We start from the raw sequence: 11,753 nt of genomic DNA, 5'->3' as shown, positions 1-11,753 counted from the left end.
CCTCAGTGCTACGCATGCCGCCTCCATCCCTGGTGCCCTCTGTGTATCTCTGTGCCTTTGTGCACACTGCTTCCTCTGCCTGGAAGCCCTTCTTCCTTTCTCCACACAACACATCCCTCCTTACTCATTAAAGTCCCGTACAAATGCTAAAGGCAGCTGATCTTGTCAGCAAACTTGGCCGCCAAATATAAAATCTCCTTCTATGCCCACCAGTCATGGACAAAACTCAAAAGTTGCATGAGAACTTCAGTTATCAGGCAATGTTACCAGGGTTTGGGGCAGAAGGAACAGATAAAAGGGACAATTCTAAGGAAGATGATCGAAAGACTGACCCCAATGTGGAGAGGATGATTCCAGCACTACTCGTACTGCATTAGGTGAGCCAGGAGCTGGTAGGAAGGGTGGTGTGGAAGAAGGTCGGGGTGAAACTGGAGAAATTTTGGAAAAGAAAACTACATTAGAGGTTATGGGCTTTCTGAGGCCACCAGAGGTGAATGGGAGAAAAAAGAGTGATATCAGCTAAGCCATGTACTTTTCTAATTTTCAGGATCAGACAACTTGAAATCTGCCTTTGCTTTTATTGGGCAATCTGTTCCAGGGATCACAGCCCCTACCTGTAACTGTCACCTCTTTTGAGGTACAATTACATTCTTTCCTCTCATCCCATTGCAATGTTTCCATGCTGAGAGGGCTCCAGAGAGATGTAGGGAAGCTCTGCTAGTCTCTGTGCTGAAGCTCAGTGCCTGGCATACCTCTGCCTTTGATGAGGCTCTGGCACAGCCCTGCATCATTCTTCATTTGCCTGCGCATTAAAGAATGCCCCTGGTGGTCATCAGAGCGCCTTGTGTCAGAGGCTTTGTCTACACCTCTCTGTGCCTAGGTTGCAAGCACAGCTTTGGATTTTTTTTATCCTCCTCTCATGTACTGATGTTCAATTTGGGTGAGTTCCTCTTCTTAGCCTTATTCAACTGAAAAAAAAAAAAAGAACCTGATTTCTTTTGGCCATATGCTGCATTACAAAAATGCCTAAGGCCTTCAGTTTAGCAAATTAGATCCCAGATGAGGTTCTGAGCACAGACAACTTGTCAAATGGTGGGGTAAAGTTTACGTTTCAGGCTCACCTCTACCGCCCATCTGGATGATGCCCCAGTGACCCACCATGGCGTGTGGGTATTAAAATAATAGTAGAAATCTCAATCAGGAGGGAATTGTACAACTGGAAGGGGAAGGGGATGTTCATATGTGTGAGACTGTGTGTGTGTGTGTATTTACTCATACATTTATACATATATATGTATATTCTTGCATTATTTTAATATCTACATCTCATGATGGGTGTGTGATTTTATACATATATATATACACATATATCATGCGATGAATATATAGATGAATATATGTGTATTATATATGTACATATATATAAATATACATATATACACAAAGTATATATACACTCATATATAAACTATATATTAGTAAATATGTATATACACACATATATAAATAGAAACACACACACACACACACACAAGCTTGGCTAAAATGTACCACTCTGAGCTAAACTTGAGCCATGACTCACTCTGCTCCCATGATAACAGTGAGTACTGTGAAGTTCAAACAAACAGAGAGAACCAAAACAAATAAAACTGGTCTGTATCATCTCTGCATGACCAAAGACTCTCCAGGGCCCTTACCACCAACATGTGGGGTTGAGGATGGAGGGCTCCTGGTGTCAGTGACACCTCTTGAACCTCTGTGAGAGTACAGAACACGTGTCAGAATGGACACGTCCCGTTGTAATCTTTCCCATAACATCATGCCCCCTCCAGATGGGGCTGTAACTTTTCTCACATTTGCATTCTTAATGCTAACTATAGAACCGGGCATACAGGCAGTCAATCTTTTTGTTGTTGTTGTTGTTGTTTTTCACTGATAGAATGTCCTTGGCTAATCGTCATCAATTTTCATAAAATTTGGTCTGCTAAATTGCATGTGCACAGATTATATTGTGTTTTATGAAGAAAATTACAACATCATTTCTTCTTCCTGAATTTTGAGGAAAGACAATGAAATGTTTACCAGTCTAAATCAGCAATTGAAAAATTGATACATTATTGATACTTTTAATGGAATTTTAACTTGGGAGTCCAGCAATTAATTTTAAATGTCTTCTCTATTTATTAGATTTTGTTACACAATACAGATTCATTTTGAGTATATATATATTCATATATATACTCATATATAAATATATAAAATTAGTTTTATATATAAAATCAAAGCTCACCATGCATATTGGTTCCTGAGTATGATATCATCCAATATATTGGATGATCGTGGGATGGACTTGTTCTTCTGCCATTCTAAGAAATACCTTTCCCAGCCGGGTGCAGGGGCTCACGCCTGTAATCCTAACACTTTGGGAGGCTGAGGTGGGCAGATGACTTGAAGTCAGGAGTTCGAGACCAGCCTGGCCAATATGGTGAAACCCTGTCCGTACCAAAAATACAAAAATTAGCTGAGCGTGGTGGTGCGTGCTTGTAGTCCCAGCTACTCTAGAGGCTGAGGCAGGAGAATCACTTGAATCCGGGAAGTGGAGGTTGCAGTGAGCTGAGATTGTACCACTGCACTCCAGCTGGGGCATCACAGTGAGACTCCATCTCAAAAAAAAAAAAAAAAAGAAAAAGAAAAAGAAATACCTCTCCCACCCTCCCACCTATCTTGAAGTGAAAACATACTTAATCCACAAGGGAAGTCAGACCAGTCTTGACTGAAAATATGGGAAGAGAACTGTGTTCAAAGCCATACAGGGTGAGTATTCTGTCTGTGCATGTGAGTAGAAGGCTCACGGCTCCCTGGTCTCTCTTTCTCTTGAACTTCCTAAGCTGCAAAACACTTCACCACCATCCTCCTGGGACTCTGCCCCCTACTTCCACGAATCTTTTCATTTTCTTCTCTCTTTCTGTGTTCCTCTTCCTTTAAGCCCTCCCTGTGTGGTGATCCTGCCTCCTAGTGCCCTGGGAAGCCATATACCTCACACTTCATGAGAAGAGTTCAGTCCAGTTCTCAGGTCCTCTTATAAGGTTCATAGCCTCAGAGTTTATTCTCTACTCAGTTTCTGCTGGTGGCCAGGAGAGAATGGGCTCTGGTCTCAGTTCTGTTGGCTTTGAATGATCTCCAGACAGGTAAATTGGTGGTGGTGATAGGGAGTGGGAGAACTTCCAAAGTGGGCTGTGCATGAAAATATTCATTTTTATGAGAATTAATTGAATTTTAAATACCATCTCCTCTAGTCTTTGTTCATAATTCTTTTCAACCCTGGCCTTATGATGCTAAGGGCACAGTTCTCCCCTCCTTATTGTAGGTTTCATTTGAAAAACATTCCCACGTTTAACTGACATGCTTAAACAACTTCTGTGAAATTGCTGATAGGGAAAAGGGAATAACCCTGATTTCCAAACTCAAACCCTCCCCACTACTCTTTTTCTAGAGCACTGTATGATGAACTCAGCATTCCTCATTGTGAATCAGACAGTCATTCACCTTAAGGCTATTGGCTGGCCCTCATCAAACATTTCAAATAAATCAACAGAAAGCTTGAAAGTCAAGATCCCCTTCCCATGCAGTGGCGGGGTCCTACACTGCTGATTCTATGCGGGTACAGTGAGTTCAGTTTGTGTTCTCAGAAGTGCATGGACTGTGAACATTAGCTGAGCTCAGAGAACAGCAGATGCATCTGTGTCCAGAAGCTGAGATCCATGCGGGCTCTCATAGAAAGTGCAGTTGCAGAATGGGCTTCCAGTTGGCAACCCAGGCTCCGTGCATACCTTATCCCCAGTGCTCTGCACAATGCACTTCCTCAGCAAGAATCAATGAATGAATGAATGGATGCACAAATTAAAGCCTAGGACCCGGCTGGGCGCGGTGGCTCATGCCTGTAATCCCAGCACTTTGGGAGGCCGAGGTGGGCGGATCATGAGGTCAGGAGATTGAGACCATCCTGGCTAACACGGTGAAACCCCGTCTCTACTAAAAATACAAAAAATTATCCGCGCGTGGTGGCAGGTGCCTGTAGTCCCAGCTACTCGGGAGGCTGAGGCTGGAGAAGGGCGTGAACCTGGGAGGCGGAGCTTGCAGTGAGCTGAGATCGCGCCACTGTACTCCAGCCTGGGCAACAAAGCAAGACTTTGTCTCCGAAAAAAAAAAAAAAAAAAGCCTAGGATCCTAGTGGTGGTCCTATCCCAAGAGTTAGCTTTTAAGAAAATACCGTGGCAGTGGGAGTTGAACAATGAGAACACATGGAACATGGACACAAGGAGGGGAACATTACACACTGGGGCCTGTTGGGGGCCGGGGGCAAGGGGAAAGACAGCATTAGGACAAATACGTAATGGTCACAGGGCTTAAAACCTAGAAGACGGGTTGATAGGTACAGCAAACCACCGTGGCACATATATACCTATGTAACAAAGCTGAACATTCTGCACATGTATCCCAGAACTTAAAGTAAAATAAAAAAAATTTATAATATTTTGACAAAAATCTAGTGAACAATGTAATTGAAAGAATGTGATTCACTTCATGAGCAGTTTGCTAGACCTCTCACTTTCAGAACCTGAATTTGTCTGGGAAAATCTGTGAGGAACAACTGTGACCACTAGATACCAGGGAACAGTGTTTTGCAAACTTGAATACGCATATGGATCACCTTGAAGCTCCTGTTTAAATGTCAGTTCTGACTCAGTAGGCCTGAGAAGAGGTGTGAGATTCTGCATTTGTTTTTAACAAGGTCTTGGGTGCTGCTGACGCTGAAGCTTCTGGTCACTTTGAGTAGCATACTTTGAGAAGCAAACCACACTTTGAGTAGCAAAGCTTCACAGGCAGCTTGCTACAGGGCAGTGTTTCTCAACAGAAGGTGGGAGGGAAGGAGATTTTCCACCCCTTCCTGAGGATATTTGAGGATGTCTAGGGATCTCTTTGGGTTCCATAACTAGACGGCTGCAACTGGTATCAGCCAGGGATACCACTAAACATCCTACAATGCACAGGACAGGGCTTGCCACAAAGAATTATCTGGCCCACAATGTCAACGGTGCTGAAGTGGAGAAATCCTAATCTTGGGGAAAGAAAAGAGGTTTGCAGTCCAGTGGCCCAAGGAGCAAATCATGATCTTTCCACTTAATTGCTGTAATCTTTACAAGACTCTCTGAATCTCTGTTCTTTGGAGAACTATCTAATGATGACCAGTAGAGTATCTGTATATGCAGTGAAAGTTCAATAATACTTGATATCAATTGAATGATTGTAGAAGAATAACTGCCTTCCTTGGAGACCAACAGAAAAGCAGTTACCATTATTGAGTATCTATTCTATATCCAGATAAATATTTTGGATATTTCAGAGATACTTCAGATATATACGCAAACCCAGAGGGATAGACAAGATAGCCTCTTGAATCTGTAATATTAGATTTCTAAGAAAAAACTGTTGCCTCAGTTCCCATTGATAGGCAGATATTGGCAGCAGAAGTGCTCATAGAGTATGAAATTATAATGGCCAGTTGATTGCAAGAGTCGGGCACGATGTTTTTCACCATCCCAATGGCAACAGCTTTTCGCATCAGCAGAGCACCCAGCTTTGACTTGCAAAGGCATGGGTGCAGTGTGTTCTACTGCCGGTAATCTCGGGGCTGCCCTTGATTTGCTTTCAGAACAAGAGCAAAGCTAGCCCCTTAGGGAGGTCAGAGCAGAGGTGGTGGGGCAGCAGAAGGCTGAGGCTGATGGGCTTCTGATGCTGGTGTACATGCACTTTGGGGAACATCTGAGTCTTAATCTTTCCCGTATGTTTCAGAATGCTTTCACCATGCATTCCTCTGCCATAGCAATAATTAGACTTCTCTGCCCAATGCATAAAGAGATGAGCATGCACACCCACACACAAACACACATACACTACTACATCTATGTCTCAACAGATGAGTCTTTCTGCTGACTGCTTGTAAAAAGAAAAACAACCAGATGGCACAGCTGGAAAAAAATGTCTGTGTTTTATAGGGTCTATAAAGCTCTTTATCATCCCAGCAGGAATGGGCAAGGACCTGGCAGGACACTGGGGTGCTCAAGAAGAATATTGAGCATCTATTTGACATGTCAATGAAGCTTTCCAGAATCATCTCCAGGCCTCTCTCTTGCCAAAAATAGACATGATAGTCTTGGGACCCAGACATGGTCTTCTCCTGGTTCCTCCATTTTTTACCACCCTGGTCTCCAGCTTGTCTGCCTGTAGAATTCCATAGAGACAATTACTCTAAAAGGTTATTATATTTGCCTGGATGATGACAGTTAGAATAATCTGTGTGATACAGTGATTAAACATATAGTGGTATTCATAGCTATAATTTATTACAATCAAAGGATACAAAACAAAGTCAGCAAATGGGAAAAGCACATGGGATGAAGTTCAACCTTCAATAATCTTCCCTCATTAGAATCATGCAGGATGTACTCAATTCCTCCAGTAACAGGTAAGTGATGTTGGCCGTTAGGAAAGCTCATTAGAGACTGAGCACCCAGGGCTTTTACTGGGAGCCAGTCATGTAGGCAACCTCTACCTAGAATGCACCAAAACTCCAGACTTCAGAAGTAAAGCAAGTGTTCAGCATAAATGACATTGTTTGAAAAAAACCAGCTTAGGTATAGTGAGCCACTCTTATCAAGGAGTGATGGGAACCCTCTGAACTCTAAGTTCCTAGACACTAGCCGGGGACTTACCTTGCCTTTCCAAAGATAGCAGTTTAGACCTACAGTGTTAACTATTTTCAGTACAGCTGTGGATCCTGTACTCTATGGGACAGTTGGTGATTTAGTGGGACCCCAGAGTTCTAGAGGTATGACAAGGTGCCTTGGGAACCACATTCTCCCACAGAGGCTATGAAAAGTGGTCCTCAGCCATGTTTGCTGGAGCCTTTGAAGACACTGTTCTATAGGGGAGTACTGATCCTCCCAGTGATAATAGTTGATGCCAAAACAAAGACAATCTCTTCTTAAAATCTTCCCTGTCTGTAAAATGAGCTGCTCCATTTTCTTCTATTTTGAATCAGGAACACTCAGGGTTTTATTCTTGTAAGTCAAAGAATCTTTTTAAAGGATAGCATGTAAGATATATATTTTTTCTTTTTGGCTTTTTGACTTAAAAGCTTGAAGGAGTTTTATCTTTGAAATTGAAAGCTTCTCTCCCTCCCTCTAGGATATGCCTTGGCATATGTTCTTATTATTAACTCTGTTGAACATGTGATGATCCCACTCAATTTCTTATCTCAGATCCCTTTAATATTTTTTTTCAGTTCTTCCAAGTTTTCTTCCATTAGATCTGTAATTATTAATGTCCATCTTTGGGGATACTGACCATCAGGGTCTGATTCTCTATGTTCCGTCTTGCCATTCATTTCCTAATCCACTCATTTATTTTATTTGGGAATTTTTTAACTCATTCAATAAACAGTCCCCAAACATCCCTACCCACTAGAGACACTTCCAGACACTGGAGATTGAAAGATAAGGTATATTGTTGGCCATTCAGGATTTCAATAGTAAAAAGATACATGCAGCTGGGCATGGTGGCTCACACCTGTAATCTCAACACTTTGGGAGGCTGAGGCAGGTGGATCACCTGAGGTCAGGAGTTCAAGACCAGCCTGACCAACATGGTGAAACCCCGTTTCTACTAAAAAATACAAAAATTAGCTGGGCATGGTGGCAGATGCCTGTAATCCCAGCTACTCAGGAGGCGGAAGCAGGGAGAATTGCTTTTACCTGGGAGGTGGAGGTTGCAGTGAGCCAAGATTGTTCCACTGCACTCCAGCCTGGGCGATAGAGCAAGACTTCATCTCAAACAAGACACATGTGAATCCCCAGAACAATAGGGCTTTCACAGTGGCTTGTCCACCATGCAGGGAACCACAGAAGATAGGGGGATTTAGGGTGATGTAGACTGTTTTCTTTAAGTTTAAGTTTTCTTTAAGAAAGAAAGAAAGAAAACTTTCTTTAAGTTTTCTTTAAGTTTCTTAAGTTTATCTTTTATGTCACCAGTTTGATTCTCTGAAGAGTCGCATTTTACTTATTCCAACATCATTTTTATTTGATTGGCTGTGGCGTCTGTGCTTTCACATTTTGCTAATAAGCAACAGGATTTTGTACTTTCCGATATGCTGATCATCACTTTTTTCTAGTTATCTTAAAGAGGTACATCTAAAGTTTGTGCGCAGCCGACATGGATCTAGTCCTAAAGGAAAAGTCTATGAGGAGGTCCCATTTTTCTCTTTCTCCTACATCCCACCCTGAATAGAAGCAGAACAGGTAGAGGCTTAGGTCCTTTTTGTTCATCTGTTTAAGTGTAGATACTACCTGGGATGGGGACTGGAAAGAAAGGGTCTGGGAGCCTTGAGGAGAAAGACACAGAGATGTCTGTCCGGTTGCACCAAGGACCTCTACTTAGATCATAGGGGAATGAGTATGGTGAGCTGCTCCTGAAACCTGCCCCAGGGGCCTTGGTCCTCTTAGATGGTCTCCTGCATCCTTGGCTGTAGCACATAACAGGCGAGGGAGCATATCACTGCTATCAAACAAGAGCCATGGCAGAATACAGAAACAGCTCCCTAGTGTGCTGGGAGTGGTGTGGCAGAAAGGAAAAAATGCTGTGGGACTTCCATTCCTGGGAGCCCTGGTTGTTCCCTTTCATTGCTGCTGCTGCTGTTAGGAACTCCTTGAGTTGGATGATTTAATAGTAATAATGATAAGCACTAAGGGGAATAGATTCCTTGTTATTCATCTGATTCTGCCATCTCTTCAGAATTATTTTTACTAGTTTATCTACAAGTAGAGGCAATTGAAAATTAATTTGTGTCATAAAAATAAAATCCTCTTAATATAATTGGAGCCACCAGAGGGTCTGCCTAGTCTAAAAACAATCCATCCCAAACATGGTTTCTGATGATGTTTGGGGGCGTTATTTCGGGACAACCAGGCAAAGAATGAGGTGGACTGCTCTCTAGTGAGTATTTAGCACCCATTAAGTGCTAGACTCACGGCCCTCTCCCTGTGTTATTTTATTTGGTCCACAAAACAAACCAACAAATAAAATAACAGTATCCTCATCTGACAGTTGACAAAACCAAAGCAGAAGTAAAATTGGGGGAATCTATGCCTAAATAAAGGTTGGGAGTTTCATTGGTTTCTGATCCACTGTAACTGGAAACACTCATCTCTCAAAGGTCAATTTATCTCTCACCTGCAAGGGTGGTAGAATGTCACTCCCAGAGCTGCTCTCCATTTCCTTTACCTAGTTTTGGGTCAGTCTTTCTTCATGAGGATTTTATGAGTTATTTGGGGTCCCAGGAGTAAGAGCTTTCACCTGCAAACCGTAGCTTCTCCCTTGGCTATCCCATCCTCATCTGCATGCTAAGCTATAGAGGGTCAGGTGGGCTTTAAGATGTAGCCCTTGTCAGGAAGTCTCCACACAAGGTGCCAGTTTTCATTAACTTCTATTTTATTTACTTATCCAGAACTGTTTTTTTTTCCTAGATGGTTTTAAGATGCATTAACATTGGGACATCTATGATTTCAAGCCATCATTTGGTAATTATGGGGAAGGAAACATCTTTTTTTTTTTTTTTTTTTGAGATGGAGTCTTGCTCTGTTGCCAGGCTGGAGTGCAGTGGTGTGATCTCGGCTCACTGCAACATCTACCTCCCAGGTTCAAGGTATTTTCCTGCCTCAGCCTCCCAAGTAGCTGGGACTGCAGGTGTGCACCACCATGCCCAGCTAATTTTTGTATTTTTAGTAAAGATGGGGTTTCACCATGTTGGCCAGGATGGTCTCGATCTCTTGACCTGGTGATTCACCCGCCTTGGCCTCCCAAAGTGCTGGGATTACAGGCGTGAGCCACCGCACCCAGCCAGGAAACATCTTTGCTGAGGTCAGCCCTGAGGATTGTACCAACAATCTTTCATCCTTGATTGCATGGACTCTCCCAGCTACAGTGGGTCAGATGCCCTGTGGATGAGAGTATGTTTATAGGACATACATGACATGCCGAAACAACATCCCTATTTCCAGTCCTGTTTATTTGCCGTTTTGCCTTTCCCCCGCTCTTTTCGTTAATGAATGTGTTAATCTGCCCAATAGAAAAATAGATGGAGGAGATGGCGCTAGAGGAAAAAGTAGAAGCAGAACATGTAGAGGCATAGGAGGAGAATTAGTGAAGTCTTAATCACACAGTTTTAGTTATTCATTCATCCAACAGTTCATAAATGGGGACCACCTGTTTTCACTAGATGTCATAATAGAGCAGTAGTTCCTCATCTTTTTATTTTTTAATGTTATGGATCCATTTTATCTCCTGATGTCAGCAACAGGCAGCATCCTACTTTTCAAGGTGTTTATGATTATCTTGACACTAATATATGGGCCCTAAATTAAGAAACCACAGCTAGATAAATTCTAATAGCCCATCTAGTTCTTAGCTCCTATGACTCCTTTTAAATTTTAATTATGCAGAGAGAAGCAATGAGATTTCTAAGGAGGGAGTTAAAAAAAAATCTCTTCTCTCCATTGCCATCATTTTATTCACCTCTAAAAACCCAACCTTTTCAGCTGGACTCTATGACTGCTCTAAAGCGGCCTGCTTCAATATATGAAATTTAAAATGTGGGATTTTAGCTCAGAAAGCAGAGCTTGGTTTAAAAAAAAATATGGGCTTAATAATGTAAAAAAGGCACAGTCAGGCCAAGGTCTTCCTTGGGAAAGGCCTAAGGGGCAGCAAGGATCACACCTGTAGAGCGCTGTGGAGTTGAGGCGTGTGGGGGCGGGATCCACTCTGCAGAAATCTGTGCTCTCACAATCACAGTCCCTGCCACTCAGAGAGAAGAGCCCCTCATTAGGTGCATAGGCGTCAAAAAGCAGTGAAAAAGCAATGAAACTCTAGTTAAAGAGCTGCCCACTTTTTCAAGTACAGCCACATAGGCCTAGCCTGCTGCCATTTCAGACCTAATTCAGACCGTTCATCTGGAGGGGCGCACATCGTGGAAGTTTTAATTCCCAGCCAGAATATACCCTGATTAGACTCTCTCTTCTGCTCCTGCTTGGGCTTATTGAGGGGAAACTTTCAATTACTTGGGAAAGTACCGGAGGCCCGTGGAGGCGAGTTAGGGCGGTTTGGGGGTGGAGGTGGGGTTTCTCAAGAACAAGGCTGAGCACCCCCCCGAGCCTATTAATTGAGGATTCCATGTGCATGCTCACCCTAAGGCACAAGTCTGAGGAAAGACGAACAGAAGGGAACATTTTCCCATTCAAACCAATTGATTCCTCAAAAACAACATGAAAATTGAAGCTGAAATGTCCATGGAACTCCAGCTCATGAAAGGTTCCAGGGAGAGCTGTGGAGGAGATAGGAGACACCTGCTAATGAGGAGAGTTTTAAAAGCATTGCAGGCCTGAATTTTTAGTATTTTTTTTTCTAAAACCTAGAAGACAATTTCAAAAACTGGAGGGGGAAGTAGAAAAGGTTGAGGTGTTTTAAAGACAAAATTTCTTGCTGAGACAAACTGTCAAATTTTTTATTATATCCATTTCAAGGCAGGCATTTATTACCTTTCCAGTGACTGTATATCTCCCATAATGTTCTTAGTGTGGTTTGCCACTTAATTACCCACAGAATTTGCATTTAAACCGAGTTAAAGGATTCCATCTACTCTT

At 42.6% G+C, this 11,753-nt stretch overlaps 1 long non-coding RNA gene across 1 annotated transcript; it reads left to right on the top strand.

Moving 5' to 3' along the window:
* The first annotated feature begins 9 nt into the window (after positions 1-9).
* Positions 10-837, top strand: LOC109028541 (uncharacterized). The gene is made up of 2 exons (XR_002007553.4): positions 10-377; positions 548-837. It is a non-coding gene; the product is annotated as an uncharacterized lncRNA (long non-coding RNA).
* The last annotated feature ends 10,916 nt before the right edge of the window (positions 838-11,753 follow it).

This window comes from Gorilla gorilla, chromosome 8 (genome assembly GCF_029281585.2).
Source record: "Gorilla gorilla gorilla isolate KB3781 chromosome 8, NHGRI_mGorGor1-v2.1_pri, whole genome shotgun sequence".
Taxonomy (NCBI): Eukaryota; Metazoa; Chordata; class Mammalia; order Primates; family Hominidae; genus Gorilla; species Gorilla gorilla.
This window is presented reverse-complemented; position numbering and strand designations above follow the sequence as displayed.